We start from the raw sequence: 13009 nt of genomic DNA, 5'->3' as shown, positions 1-13009 counted from the left end.
TCAACAGACTGAGTGATCACCGCGCTATAAATGCTTTCGCCTCATAGCACGTTAGTGATCCAAATTGCTCCCTCGAATTTTTGTTTCAGCACTGAATGTAACCTCCCTGCGCCGTATAGCTGAGCTGTCGCTATGCTTTTGTCTTCATTTCCTGCATAGTACTCGAAATAAAATTTTCAATTCTATTCCATTTCTGACAGCCCTGTACAGCGCTAGGCACTCGTGCATTTATGGAAGTGCACACTGGAAGTTTGTTTCAATATGCAGTGAATTCGCGGCCAATACTGGAAATGGTATCGGATTTGAGGTGTTATAAACAGCCCTAAAAGGAAAATGCAATTTGTAATTCGATGCAAGTAACAACATGCTAAGTAGCGGCCAGATATCTATGTGAACACTGTCAAACGACGCAGAATCACTATTGCGTTGCCACTATTCTTCTGAAATACTTCATTCTAGAATTGTACTTCTCACAATGGTGTGAATCGCTTTAAGACCTAGTTTACCCAATCAAAGTGGCTTATGCACCACAAATATGTTCTTCCGATCCCTTAATCCTACTAACGGTGGGATTGTTACTGAGATATATAAGAATTTACACATAGAGTGGTTGTTCTTAAAACGTCATGATGGGTATTGGACTTATTGGTAGCGCTGTGTCTGCGGGGACTTTCTCTGGCATTTGATCAGTAATTAAGACGCTGGCTAAAATTTTCAGCGACACAAGTAGAACTATATTTTAATTAGCACAATATTACTCGACAAATATTCTAACAAGGTTGAAACTTTCACGATTTTTATTTTGCTGCACTCCTGGCAACACGAATTGAGCAGAGAACGGTAGAATGCACAGTACTGTAAACAATATATGAGAGGGAATTTAACCTCCGCGTGAAGCGAGAGATTAAACGATAAAATCAAACTAAATGTGCGAATAAAACTGGCTTTTCATAAACAAGCCAACCAGCTTCCTGTCACCCAAATATTGCGGCATGTGTTTGACTCTAACCAGATAGAGCAGAGCTAATCGGGCAGTGGATTCTTCTGCACATTCAGTGGCCGATAAAGGCTATTCGTGCCCAGCTCCACGGGCGTTTGTCTGCGCGGCTAGCTTGCTACATCGCTCCCATTGTGTTTCAAGCATTGTTCGGAGCTACCTCGAATTGTTTGTGGTCTCTTTGCAAGAGGTTATGTTGACGATACGCATCATGACGTGAGCTAGTTATCTTCTGCCTTGAAGTATTTGCTAATAAGCAGAGAGGGTTATATGTAATTTATAAATTTATTTTTTCGCGCTGAACTTTCTGGGGTAGAGGGTTTACCCGTAATCGCCTTGCACACCGTGTACGTATCTTGCGAAGTGGCAGCACTGTCAAATCGCACGGCGCTGGAGCGAGCTGATTCTTCCTTCTGTCTGGACGTTTCATGGTATGAATTTGTCTGTTTTGTTTGGCGACTTTAATTTTTTGGTGTTGCAAAGTTAGTTCCATGGTTGATGTTGCGATGTCCATGACAGATCTTAGATGTTGTCGTCCTGTTCGGCCAGTAATGTTGTTATTGAAATTTGTGCAGTAGGTGTGGGTATATCTGGTCGCAACGGACGAGGCTTCCCTCCTCCAGTTTAATATGTTGTTTTCGGCGGGTAAGGTTGTTCTCGTATGGTTCGTTCTCTATGGGCATTCATGCAATCGTTGTGAAGTTGTTTCTAATGGTTTTATGAGCGGCAGCCATCACGCCAATTCCAGAGAAGCATAGATTAAGACATTTTAAGAGAGCGCAGGGGATAACAAATTGCTCTGATTTGCCTGGTTCGCTGGAAGTGCAGTGATGGGTGTCTGGTCCACACGATGAGGCTAGAGTTGTCGTTGCCGGTGAAAATGACTGTTTCCTAAAAGCGCATCACAGGCGCATTGAGTTTAGGTGCACATGCTATTTTCTATTTCTTGCGACGAGTAAATGAGCGAATGCTCTGACTTCTGCAATCATTACAATTTCTTATCTAGCAGAAAATATAATTTCAATGTGTAATAAACGGCTATTAATTTTCAAAAAACCGCCTATTAGTTTTATGTGGCTGTTAACGTATTAGATATGTGTGAGCATAAACATGAGAAACAAAATATTAATGCGATCTCTAGCTTAGAGCATTTCTATCAATAGATCCTTTAAATTATTCTATAACTTACCCCGGTTTCTTGAATATTACGTACATTTATTTTGTTTTGTATGGAAAAGTTCCAAACGCTTAAGGTGACCGCAGGTAAATATATAGACGCATTAGGTGATACGCATAAAGAGTCAGAACATTTATATTATTATATTCCAAATACATCTAAAATACATTCCGAATACGTCAGTTTTCTCATATTCTGGAAGATACCACCCTTTGCCATTCCATGAAAGATTTGAAAGGTTTACCTACACCATGGGAGCACAGAAAAATTTTCAGAATTGCCTTCGGCCATGTATTGGACGCTTAGATTATTCTTATAAAACTTCATATGTTCATTATCCTATGCTATACCACATTTGCTTCAGAATGAAAATACCCACTGTCCTGGTGCAGTGATTAGCGCTCTCCACGTCTGTGACCAATGATGAGGGATCGAACCTGGCCGCAGAGGCCACTTTTCGGTAGAGTCAAAAAGTAAGACGTCCGTGTGCTGTGCGATGTCAAAGGAGGTTAATGACCAGCAGTCTAAAACTTCTGGTTTATGTAGAGCCCGAGGACTCTTGAGACATTAAACCCCATCAACCAAACCAAACAACATCTTCGTTGCTAGTCAGCACTGGTATCGTCTTCTTTCTACTCTGTTGTCTCCTTTGTTTCGCTGTTTTTTACTTAATTATGTACCAACTCGCTAAACTCGCCGTTTTACTCAAGTTTACGCAGAGCATGACGTAGTGTTCGGACAATGGTGTAAATGTTTCCGCTTATTTGTTTGGTGTAAAGCTATGTTCGCCCTTCGTGGTTTTGCGTTTTCTTTATTGTCAGATTTTGACAGACATCAAAATACATTGCAGAAAACAACGTAAAATCCGCCAACTCCTATGAGCATGTTCAGAGGGCTTGGGGGAAAGCGGTGAAAACTTGAGTGCTGCTTCGCAGTGTGTTGTAGCTCATGCATATTGAACTGGACTCTCCAGAAGCAAATGGCACCTGCGGTTTCCAAACATTTTAGGAGCCCTAATTCGGAATGTGCTTGAAAAACCATGTCCTTCGTCGGATATTCTTCCGCAGCACGAACACATCAACGGGCTACTTCGACAGCGCTGCGCATTCAAAAAAGTACAATACCCTCAGGCGACGGGCAAGCCACTGATGCGCGGGGAGCAGCACAGATGTCCGCACAGTCCATCGCGCCTCCAGTGCTCCTCTGCTTAATGTATGCAACACGATGTTTCCCCACAAGTCCGCCGTCAACCGCGGACGCCATCGCGCAGGGACAGCCACAGAACGAGTGCCCCACCGCTAATCTAGTCCGGCCGCGGGCAAGCTCACCAATAATGGTCAAATCGTGTCAACTCTTCCCACGGTAGGCACTGAAGAGTTGTTCACTTATCCACTGAATACTTAAAATGAAAGCCCGCCATAGAAGCGTATTGAGCGTATATGCGAAAAACAACTGCAGCACAGGTGTCAGCGGTTGATTACGGCTATCCATGCCCTGCGTTAGCGTCAGAGAGGGCAGGAGGCTAACCACGGTCGCACCCGTAAAACAATAACTTATTAGAAATCCTGGGTTACTGTCATTCTTAAATAGATGCTTTAGAGAAATGCTCGGTTCATTCTTGCCGTATCCCATTTCATGAAAAGCTTTGGAATACTGGTAGAACGAAGTCCACACAACGAACGAACGATGCGACGTCCACCATGTTTATAAGTAGAGTGGAGGTCGAGGACCTACTAAGGCAGCTCGAGGTTCAAGAGAAAACTGGGCTTCTCCGCCACTGTGGGAGCGATTCGAGGGGAGTTTGTTTTCCGAAACGAAAAGCTAGCTTCGGGTTCCTCTTGGAGTAGAAGTTGGAGTGAGGGTGTCTTCGTGAATACGAAGTTTAGCATCAGTAAACACACCGCCTTTTCTTCCTGAGCAGTATGACATTTTCTCAATTGTTTCTAATAACTATTTATAAATAAATACTTTAAATTTGCCTAATTAACGCCACCATGCTCTGACTTTTATTTCTTTGCTATTGGACCCTTTTGAATCTCCTTTTCTGGTTTTGTTATTGTGTACTCATTTTATTTATAAATTTTTATTTAATTACAATGATCGCTTGAACACGTCTTCGCCAATCACACACCCATCAGTCATCAATACCTAGAACCAAAACTTATGATGATACAGTTTTGTAAGCAACCTTCGATGATTTCCAACACCCCCCCCCCCGCCCCCCCCCCCCGGTGCTAACCTCTATAATAACTACTTTTTTTATGACGCCGACGGCTTTTCAGCCAAACCAGCTGTTCCAGCTGTCGCTTGACAATTTCAGCTGCTTCAGGCACGAACATGGGCGATATATTATTCAATTAAGCAGACAAATACGAATGTAAGTAATGCTCTGCTTATTCAAACTGCATTATCTGGCCTCTTTCAACGCAACATGTTCGCTTAACTTTATTAAAGTAACAGGAAAAACGTAGCACAGATACTAACTACGCAGGTCAGTGAGAGCGCAACCACTCTGCTAAAACTATTTACTGTGTAATATTTTGTGGAAAATCCCTTTATGCACCAGGTTTTAGGTGGTGCTAGTGATTTCCCGCTATATCTCTTTTGCGGGTTTCAATGTAATCGTCATTTGTAGGTATCGTCCTGTGAAAGCTCTCACCAAGGGAAATAAAGTGTTTACATGAGCACATCAGTCAATTGAGCCCGAAGAGCGGCCTTGTACATTATGTGCGATGGTACAAGTTACCAGTCTGCTAGTCCAAAACAACACGCGAAGCCAAAATGACATGGATAACGGGTCTTGTCATAATATTCCAAATAAGCCCTTCGATCAGTAAGCAGTAGCAAAGAGAGAATTAACGATATGTTTCTATCTGAACAGTTGTATTTTGTTGAATAAATGATTTCAAATACATTACATTCCACTACACTTATCCCAGGTTGCAAACGTTTATAGCTTAACATTTTTCACTGTCAAAACTGCCTATAAGACCATAGCTTTGGTTTGGTTCGGTTTGTGGGATTTAATAAAGCGACTCGGCCTCTGAGAGACACCATAGGGGAGGACTCCGGAAATTCCTACCACCTGCATTTCTTAACGTGCGCTGACATCGCACAACACACGGGAGCCTTGCTTTTCGTTTCCACCGAAAATCGGCCGCCACGAGCGGGATCCGATTTCGCATACTTGGGCAAAGAGGTCGAGCGCCCGAACTACTGAACCACCGCGGCTTGGTATAAGCCTTATGTAGGGTAGGTAGTTCTGGTTCTAAGTGGAGTTGCAACACCCCTTGTCTCACCTAACGTTTACTATTTAAAAATTTTGTTTTTACTTCATACACGCGACGCATTCATATATACTGCGATTTTGATGTTTACTGGTTGCATTCTTGAGGAAAGGTGGTAGCATATACGACGTTAAAACAAAAGTTAGCGCTTGTCTTGTTGTCTTCCTTCGTCCTTGTCGTTTTTTTCGCGCTGTTGTACACAACAGTAGCATATACCTTCATTTTTAGAGCGAAACCCGTCTTCCTTCAACTACACGAAACGAACTGAACGCAAGAATGAATTGTGAAGAGCTCAGAAGGCGTTGCCTATACCTGATAATGTTTCACTTATGGCTAGCAGCATGGTATCGCTGTACTTGACTGCAAGCGAAGTTTAAACTTTCACCCCATCTTATCACCCACTTTGCAATAGTATCGCCTAAAGAAGCAAAGCTCGCAACAAGTTGGCTACAAAGCGATACTTTAGTTGCTTGTTTTAGGGAACACGAAGAAAAAGAACTGAAATTATCACCCTCGAGTGCGGCGTCTCATTCTTGTCAGACGGAACTCCATACGCAAACGCTTACTGAGAGCAGAAAGAGCAATCAGGCTGAATGTCGCTTACTCGCATGCGTATTTAGACAGCTGGGGCTGAACTTTTATACCTGCCGATCTTAGGGTACAGGCAATTTCATACTTCTTATTCTGTATGAAAATCTCCGAATAATGCTGTCTCTAAGACACCACAATAACCAATAATGCGAACTGAGATGCATAAAAAAGTTTGTGTTAAACTTTTAACCAATTGCCTAGTCTACATTATGCAAGTTTTTTCACAGGTTCCGTCCACTTGACCGCATGGCTTTTGTGAAAAAGTAGACTTTATGTAAAATTTGTTTTTTTCCTGCGACTATGAAGCCTGATGACACCCTTCATATTAACGGGCATAACGTTTCACAACACTTAGACTAGGCCTCATGCAACAAGCCACATTTTACCTGTCACTAGGCGATTTGAAACCGTCTGTAACATTATTCTAGTGCTGACAATGTTTATGCACCTCTTTCAAGAAGTCTTACAGGATTGTAAATACTTAGACAAGATAACGCTCCGATAGTGCTAGGCGCCACGAGTGTTCTACTCGATGGGGTCAATGACGCAGACTGTGCCGCTCTTCTGTAGCAACATTTGTTTCCCGAGGACAATCTGTAGACACGTGGGTAAAAGAAGCATGTAGAGGTTTGTTTTTGCCAGGGGCGTTTACACGCGCGGTTTCAAAACGAGTAGTAGCGAATGATAGTCGCTGAAGATAATCCACCGGGTAGAAGGCAAAACACGTAAATGTGCAAACAGGTGCAACAATTCGCCGAATTTTGGCTGTATTGATCATTCAAATCAGAATTGTAAACGCATAACATCAGGCTCTTGTCGAGAATTTTTATCAATATTAGTGTAATAGAACAGTTGCGTCTACCAAATACATGCGTTTCTAAGTGAAGGTGTGGGAAAAGAGGCTTTTCTCATTGAAAATCTTTATCTGGAGATGAGTGGTATTCACTAGGATGGGACAAAAAGTGACCAAACTTACCTTCATTAAGTATAACGTGCAGAAAGCGGGACAACTGGCCTATTTACTTGCCTTGGCGAACTGGTGCTCAAAGGCCACGTTTCACGAATATATGTGAGAACGTTCTCACATATATGTGAGAACGTGTGAGAGCTTTGTTGCGAAATACAGAGCAGTGAGATGCTAATGGAAGAACGGAAGTACTCTCTTTGACCTCGGCCTGCACGCGTCGTTTATTTGTATTCATTTTCTGCAAGCACGACGAAAGGCTCATATCTCCGGCTGCCGGACTACGAGGGCTCGTTGTTGATCTTTGTGACGTAGATAGGCAGACGCCTGGAGCAAGCTTAATACTTTGTAAATAATCGGTGCATATAGTCCCTTCCTGCACATGTACCGTCTGCTGCAGAAGTTTGCAGCCCAACGCGCCGGGTGGAGGAGTAGTATCCCTCCCGAGAGGCGGCGTTGCGCCCGCCGGCGCTGCCTGGTGACGTAGCTATAAAGAGTGAGGAGGCTTGTTCTCTTCCCCTCATCCCACGGCTGAGAGCAAAGATGTGCGATATCAACCGCGGGATGAGGGGAAGAGAACAAGCCTCCTCACTCTTTATAGCTACGTCACCAGACAGCGCCGGCGGGCGCAGCGCCGCCTCTCGGGAGCGATACTGCTCCTCCGCCCGGCGCGTTGGGCTGCAAACTTCTGCAACAGACGGTATGTTCCTGGCAGTACAATAAATGCAGTGTAAGGAAAAAAGATGTGGCGATAGCGTAGTACTCCAATGCAGTGACCAGTAGAGATGCTTTATTCTCGTCGCCGCGGTATGAAACGCCCGGCTGACTTTAGGTTTATTTCGTTTCAGGTGAATATTAATCCGAGAGGCATTACAAAATGATACGTGGGGCTGTATGTGTTCTGCGGCACAAAACAAATGAGCGTATTTTCAAAACAAATACAGCATGCTAAAAGGTATAACAGGAACGATAACGCATTCCAAGACACCTCATTATTGTGGGCAGCTGTTATCCTCTCTTGAGTAATCTCGGCTGTCATTCACTCCGAGCTCCGCGCAAACTTTGGCATTCTTTTTTGTCACTCATGTTCTGTAGCGTGCCCTGCACTGGCCGTCATCTGCGTGGCAAAAAAGAAGCGGAGGTGATGACACCGCGCTAAAAGCAAGCGACAAGAATCATCGCCTGTTCCGACTCACCCACAGCTACTCTGTCAACCTACCTCCACTATGGAGCAGCTGCCTTTTTTAGCCACTCTCGTCTGATTGGCCATGGCCTGATTCCAGTGTGCCCGCCGCTTCCACTGCTGCGAGTGGCCAGCGCTTGCTACAGAAAATCGATTTTCTGTGATATTAAGTTGCGCCCGAAAATGTTTTGCTAAGCAACGCTTAAAGGTTCCGATATGTTCATAATTTTTTTTTCAGAGTTCAGAGTTCTTAAAAAGCGTCCGAGAGAAGAGCAAATGGATAAGAATGATTCAGAAACAGGCAAGAGAGCGCTATACTAAGACAATGAAGAGTAAACATGCTTGCATGCTTGCATCTACTCATCATGATGCTTGCATCTACTCATCATGCTTGCATCTACTCTCGACAGCAAGACAGGCGGGTTTTGTTTTGGAATAAATACTTATAGCGGGGGCTGCCCCCGGAAATTATTCACTATATTTGCTCGAAATATGCTTAGCCACTGCCAAGCGATAGGGAGATGCATCTTGCCCAAGCTATGTATCACAGCTTTTTCGGCAGTTCCCTTGTCTTTTTGATATTGAAAGAAAGAAAACCAATATTTTGAATTTATTATATCCATAGCAAGACAATAATATGAATGTTTACAGTATACTTTGAATAGCAGTTATTGGGATTGCGAAACAAATAAGCACAAAGGTAAGGCAAAACACAAAAATTCAGTTAACCGTGTTTGCTTACATAGCGCGTTTGAGAAACTGTATAGCATAGAGCTGCTTAAACTGAACTTAAACGAAACTCAATTCTAGCTATGATGAAAAAACTTTTTGGTTCCAGCGCGTAGTAATCCGATATGAGCCTCCTGAAAGCGACAAAACTGAAGAACTCTATGCATAATGAACATTTAACATAACCGGGTCTTCTCGGAATATGACAATTTTGTTACGTTTGCAAGTTTTTTACGAAATTACCGGTAGTCATGAAAACGCAAATCACGCAGATCGCGTACGTGCAGTAGCTGCGACCAAAGTCACCAACCCTGACACAGCTGCTGCGTTCCCGGCGAAATGTTAATACATTTAGTTTGTTAGATACATCGCGCACAGTCAGCATAAACTTGCCTAGGATATCATATCTGTTTTTCAGATCTCGTACAAGGACTGGTGCCAAAACATAGGTGTGGATTTACTGCACCGAAGTAGCTAGGAAAATGTCTTCGTAGCCTGAGGCATTCCTTAGTAGATACCCATGGCAAATCGTGGGTAGCCATCGAATGAATCCATACGGGCAAATGCCAATGAGTAGTGCACATGAAATCATGCGGAGTCGCGCGTTTGCTTTGTTATTAATAGACATGGAATACGTGTTTCGCATTTTTGCGCTCCAGTCTCCACTGTGGCACTTTTGCGCTTCCGGGAAGTGTCTTGGACAAATAAGTTTTCATTGAAGAAAAGTATTCAAGAGCTACCACTTCACATTCCTTTGTAGCGTATAAAAATTAATGGTCACATTAATAAAGGCAGCCAGGTGGACTATAGAGATGGCGGTAAGACCTGAAATACATCAGTAAGATGTATGGGTATAATTAGACATATTTAAATAGCGATGTATACAATCTAGCGAGTGAGTACTTCCGTAATGACATTTTTTTCCTTTGCTCTTTCCCGACATTTTTTTCATGTACCATAATATATGTATATGAAATTTTGTATTAAGCACTCAAGTAGAGCTATAAGGTTTTCTCTAAACAATATCGTGATCGCTGAAACAATTCACTGCGTCTTCAAGTGCTTATATTGTGCTTTGTTTTAGGCATTTGTATATTCAGTCCCCTATCCATTCGAGCAAGCGTGCTGTTAACTGCGTTGTTGCACTTCATAAATTCCACTCACTTGCATCAAGTCACCTGGGCAGAAAACAAGGTGAAATGCACGAAGGAATCAATTAGCAAGAAACGTGAAGTTTTGTCTCGCTACATAGTGTCGCTGCATGACGCCCATACAGCACTGAAACATCAGTAATCTGTCTGACATATTGCTTAATTCACGGGTTGTAGGTTCAGTACAGCCACACATCCCTTTTTGTTTTTTTCAAGTGCCTTAGCTGTAGCGCCGGTCGCTTGCGGCGAAATATTCAATCGACAAGGAGTGAAAAGATAAGCAATGTTCCAGAATTTTAATCGCGAACAAAAGTATAAACGCGCTCTTCAAGCGTGCTCATCAAAAGGTACAAGAAAGTGTGTATGTCCCCAACACGCCAACATGCATGCGAACAGGAACAACTAGCGGGGGATTACCAAACTGTACAGTTCATAGACTGTACCTAACAACCTAATCAAGCTACCGACACGAGGCAGTATCAAAGGTAACTAGATTCATAAACTTAAAGCCTCGCGTGATAAGGCAGTCATGTACGGGTACAATGACATTGAACCTTAATTAGGTTCCAAGTGCTGCTAAATTAAGAACTTTACAAATGCGCAAAGGAAATACGCGTTTTGATAAGCAACGAATAAACGAAGACTACGCCAGTCGTTATTGCCTTTTAGATGCAAGAAAGCAACTCAGCTAAATCAGTCGTTCTGCCGTGAACGCCTGGACAGTTGCTGCACCAGTAAAGAAAATACTAATCGTGCTAGCTGCGAAGCCGTTCGACGAGCAGACAATGATTGCCGCCGATAGTCAACCTAAAGGTTCGTTGCAGCAGCCGCAGTGTGCACCTCTCAAGTCCCGGCATGCTTAGCGTAATTGGTGATTTTACAGTACGCACGACGGAGTAAGATAGACCGGAGCGCCTACTCCGTTTTTGGGAAGAGCGAAATTTTGCTTCGTAAGAGAAAGCCTAGGGGTGGATCCGATAGATGGCGCTAGGACGTATAACTGGAAAATGCAGATCAGGAAGGAAGATTTCTTTGATTACTCAAGAGGCAGTGCCCTACTTTTTGAAGCTAGATCAGGGTGCCTTAGAACACGCAGCTACAAAAAGAACTTTAACAATGGAGATGACGCATGCGCTGTATGTGGTAACTCCAGTGAAACAATTGACCATATTATACTCGAATGTAATGGTATCCATCCGGAAGTTGATGCAGGTGCAATCACTCTTCCTGAAGCTCTGGGGTTTAGAGATACCAGTAGCCGGGTGAATAAACCGGCGTTGGAAACTAGCAGAAAACGTCTGGAAGATTGGTGGCCTAAAAGCAGAGAAGTGACATAATGTTAGTAATGTGGAAACAAAAATTTAATAAATAAAATGATGGTTAATTTAACCAATCTAAATCAATAATTAAGATATAGGGATAAAAATGAGCATGATAGCTACTGCTACCACCCCGTTTCAAAATGGACGCTCCTTTATTCCATCCTTCCATCCATCAACGACTAAACTTTATCACAGACTAGGAAGCCTACCTGTTGCGCTGCTATCACCGACGCTGTTGAAGCGTGCCCATGGCGTGCCGCCGCCGCGTCTGTCGTCTTCTTCATGTCACTGCACTTGCGTATCGCCTGCATCGCCGCTTGAGTATATACAGGAAATCGCGTTGTCTGCACCTTCGAGCTGCACTGAGGTGTCGTCTGATGCATGCCTCATCGCTGGCATATATTCTGTAGGGTTGCGCTCGTCTGTTTCATACAGTTGACGCACATGCCGCGTTACGCTGACTCCTTCCTATAGACGAAGATCCTCTGCAGATAGCGAGTTTCACATCTCTGTGGTTTCTCTTGCGTCCTGTGAATGGAAGTGTTGTATTACTATTAGAAAAGCGGTACGGGATACCAAGTTCAGTATCCGGCGCCTGCACACAGGCGACCTTCGGCCAAAGAGGCAGCTGGATCAATTTGGACCCCCTATCGCTCTTGGATTCGCGCTGACAGCGCACAGCGCGCGCATAATCTGCGTGTTTATTAAATTAGCACAGCTCAACGTTGTAGATAAAGCATCAGTGGCAGAAAGATAGATCACCGCGGAGTGAACAACTTGGCATAGCTTATAATGACTGAGGGTAAACATTGCAACATAGAAGTGAGCAGGTCTTCGGCAAAGGTCACGTAAACACACACCGTGGAAAAAGGATTTTATGCAGAGCCATCACTGAAAGCTACTGTGAATTTTTGCAAGCTTATTCATTCAAAAAAAGAGAAATTGGCCGCTGCAGTTTGCGCTCACGTTCCCCAATCGTACGAGGACAGCGAGTAGCTAGGACACTCTATAGACTAATATTGTCTTGTGAATTACAAGTGTCATTTCAAGTTTTCACCTGATGCTGAGCACACAGTTTTGGGTTCTTGATTTTGTTGAAATACGGTGCGAATTGCGCCCTTGACAAGTTGAGCCCGTTTTTCTTCATCAAGGAATACATTTCCTTTATAGCTGCTGTATAATGTAAAGGAAAGAATTTTCATCCCTGAAATGCTGCACAAACACCCTGTGCTTTTGAGTTCATTCTCGGCCAATCAAGGAATGTTTCGCTTCCACAGATCGAAAAGCTTGGAAAGAGGTTGCGGTCAAAACAAGGGGATATTTTCTTTTGCCAACACCCTGAATTACAGCCAACGACAAAACACCTCGTCGCCTGCCCTACAATCCGCATAAAAAACTGCACATTATGTTCTCCTCCCACGTCTGCCGTGCTGTGTGCCGTACCGTCTGCGTACTGGTGATTCGCTGCGGGGTTTGACGTCTGCATGCCCCTGTTGATTCATTGTCAAGGAAATGCGGAGACGACGAAATAAAAACGATACTGGCGGAGCTTTATCTTAAAGTTTTATCTCATACAAAAATAAAGGTGGGCATACGCACAATGACGAT

The 13009-nt window shown here is 43.5% G+C and overlaps 1 protein-coding gene across 3 annotated transcripts in view; it reads left to right on the top strand.

The window, feature by feature from the left end:
* The window catches only part of LOC146194814 (monocarboxylate transporter 12-like), a 78873-nt gene that overhangs the window by 21844 nt on the left and 44020 nt on the right, over positions 1-13009 (top strand). Inside the window, exon 1 of one of the 3 annotated variants that reach the window (XM_084597564.1) lies at positions 1256-1428. The exons of the other annotated variants lie outside the window; for them this stretch is intronic. The gene's annotated coding sequence lies outside the window, so the exon portion shown is untranslated. Of the gene's footprint in view, positions 1-1255; positions 1429-13009 lie in introns of those variants that run through there. 3 annotated transcript variants of the gene reach the window in all.

Source organism: Amblyomma maculatum, chromosome 3, assembly GCF_055883805.1.
Source record: "Amblyomma maculatum isolate TAMU_Amacu chromosome 3, ASM5588380v1, whole genome shotgun sequence".
Taxonomy (NCBI): Eukaryota; Metazoa; Arthropoda; class Arachnida; order Ixodida; family Ixodidae; genus Amblyomma; species Amblyomma maculatum.
The sequence above is the reverse complement of the archived record's forward strand: the minus strand, read 5'-3'. Positions and strand labels throughout refer to the sequence as shown.